The sequence below is a fragment of the Meles meles genome, chromosome 14 (genome assembly GCF_922984935.1).
Source record: "Meles meles chromosome 14, mMelMel3.1 paternal haplotype, whole genome shotgun sequence".
Taxonomy (NCBI): Eukaryota; Metazoa; Chordata; class Mammalia; order Carnivora; family Mustelidae; genus Meles; species Meles meles.
In genome coordinates, this window is record NC_060079.1 from 56,041,625 (window position 1) to 56,044,462 (window position 2,838).

Below are 2,838 nucleotides of genomic sequence, written 5' to 3' on the forward strand. Positions count from 1 at the left end.
TTTATCGGTCAAGGGTCAGCACATTTTTTTCTGTAAAGACCAGATAGTAAATATTTTAGCCTCTGTGGGCTACAGGGTTTTTGCTACAACTACTCAGCTGTTGTGAAAGGCAACTCTAGTCCAATATGTAAACAAATGGGTGTGACTGTCTTCCAATAAAACTTTATTTACAAAAACAGGCCAGCAGGCTAGATTTGGCCCTTGGGCTATAGTTTGCTAAACTCTGATCTAAGTTAATGGGTTCTAGACAGAAACCTTTAAATTGAGCTTTGTTCCAACATCAATCCCGTCAGGATGTCAGGAGGACTATCTTTTCAGCTGACAGGCCCAATTTCCAATATCCCCACACATTTCCTCTCTCAGACCCTCAGCTCTGACCCATCAAACGCAGGAGCTATTTATCTTGTTTCCCTGCTTTCTGCCTCCGGGTCCTCTGATCTATGCTCTACACTGCTTCCAAGGTAGTCTTATGAAAACAGAACTCATCTTGTTACTCCTTGTCTAAAATACCCAGCGCTTCACAAATATCCACACTGCAAATCTTCCCCAGTTTTAGATGCATAAGAGCTACTTGAAATCGATGTTAAATTAAATACTCCTGGGCCCCACCCCAGAGGTGTAGATGATACGAATCAGAGCTGGAGGCCAGGAGTCTGTGTTGTAAACAGACATTCTGGATAAGCCTGCGGTGTGCAGGCCTCAGATATTTGAGGAACACTGGCCATGGGGAAGGGCGAACCCAACTACATGGAACACAGGCCCCCTCTGGCTTGCCTGTCTCTCCAGCCCCACCTCTCACAGCCCTCCCTCAGCATGCTGGGGTCAAGCCCTCTCCCTGAACTGGCCATGCTGGTCCACCCCTTTCAGTTCTCCCCCACGGTCATCATTTGGCCAGCTGTGCCATGGACTTTTTGCTTGGCAAATTTCCTTTAAGGCTCAACCTAAGTACCAATTCCTGTGGTGAGTTTCCTTAAACTCCCTAATTCTCACTATGTATGTATTTATATACCAGGACCTATAACATATTAGTTGCTTGATTTATTTGTCTGTCTCTCCCGTCAGATTGTAAATTTCTAGAAGGTGGGGATTATGTCTTCATCATTTGCATATGCCTATATATTTTAGAGGGTACACTGGTAAGTACACTAGAGATTTGTTGATTTAAGAATTAGGCTGGAGATATTAATATCTATATTTTATAATATTATAGCTATAATATTAACCTGACATAATTAAATTGAGGCTCTGAGGTGTTCACAGACACGTTTGAGGTCAATTATATTGCCCAAAGATATACTTTTTTCCTTTCCTTTTCTTCCTTCCTCCCTCCCTCCTTCTCTTCCTTTTCCTTCCTTCCTTCCTTCCTTCCTTCTTTCTTTCTCTTTCACTTTCTTTCTTTCTTTCTCTTTTACTTTCTTTCTTTCTTTTCTTTCTCTCTCTCCTTCCTTCCATCCTTCCTTCCTTCCTTTCTTCTTTCTCCCTCTCTCTTTCTCTCTCTCACCTTTTCTTTTTTTTTTTTTTTTTTAAAGATTTTATTTATTTATTTGACAGAGAGAGATCACAAGTAGACAGAGAGGCAGGCAGAGAGAGAGAGGGAAGCAGGCTCCCCGCTGAGCAGAGAGCCCGATGCGGGACTCGATCCCAGGACCCTGAGATCATGACCTGAGCCGAAGGCAGCGGCCCAACCCACTGAGCCACCCAGGCGCCCTCTCTCACCTTTTCTTTTGGTGATTTTTCCATTACACTTGCTGCCCTCCTAACATGGTGGAATTATTCCTCGTGCTCACATGAACCTTGAATCCTGGAAGTATCTATTGGGATTTTCCAATTTGTATATACTCATTCAACTTGATTATTTCATGTAGTCACTTCTGAGGCCAATGACTGGAAGCAAGTCATCCAGAATTACTGCTTTTCACAAGCTTGGCCTCTATGGTTTCTGGATATTTCCTTCACAGGTCTGCCACATCTTTTGGTTTTCTTCCAAGATCTAAACTATATTTATTCAGCCTACTTTTACTGTAACAAAATGTGCATGCATTATCATTATTAATGTAACTTCACAACTAACTGTTCAAGAGAAGTGAGGCTCCTGTTGGTGACCCATAGGATACTGTCTGTGCTTACCATTCCTTTCCATCTCACAGAGCACAGGAATTCCGAATTCCTCTATCTCTAACCCTCAGCTGAAATCCAGCAAAGGTCAGGGGTCACTCATAGAAACCTCTGGAACACTAGGCTGGATTTTGTCAGACAAAGAAAGGGACTATGTGCTAAGAGACATAGCACGTGAACCTCGAGAGCATTCAGTAGATGGTTATTTAATGCTTGTTTCCTTTTGGATTATATTAAAATTTTGTTATTACTTTGTCTCCTAGAAAACTTGCATTTTATTAATCTCATCCTACCTTACACATAGTAAACACTCAAAAGAAGCTTGTGAAATGAAGTGAGTAATCCCCAAATCTCATTTCAACCTTTCACTTTCCATCTTTGGTACAATAATGATTAACTGGTGAAATGCTCCAAAGTCAGGCAACCAGAGATAGGAAGACAGGAGAGGCCATTGAAAACTATCATCCAGATACTCAGCTATGGAACACTGAATGTCTGTATGCATATCTGGTTACTCACAACAATAAAACAACAATGACAATAATGCCAATGCAGTCCAGAGACCAGAAACCTGGCATTTTAATTTAACAACTTTTATATTTCCTTGATTATTGTATGTTTAACATAAATAATGTCTACTTGTAACATTTGTATTACCTTCCAATACTTAATCAATTAGTATTTAAGAAATCATTCCTGTGCAGTAAAAAAAATAAGCAGGTC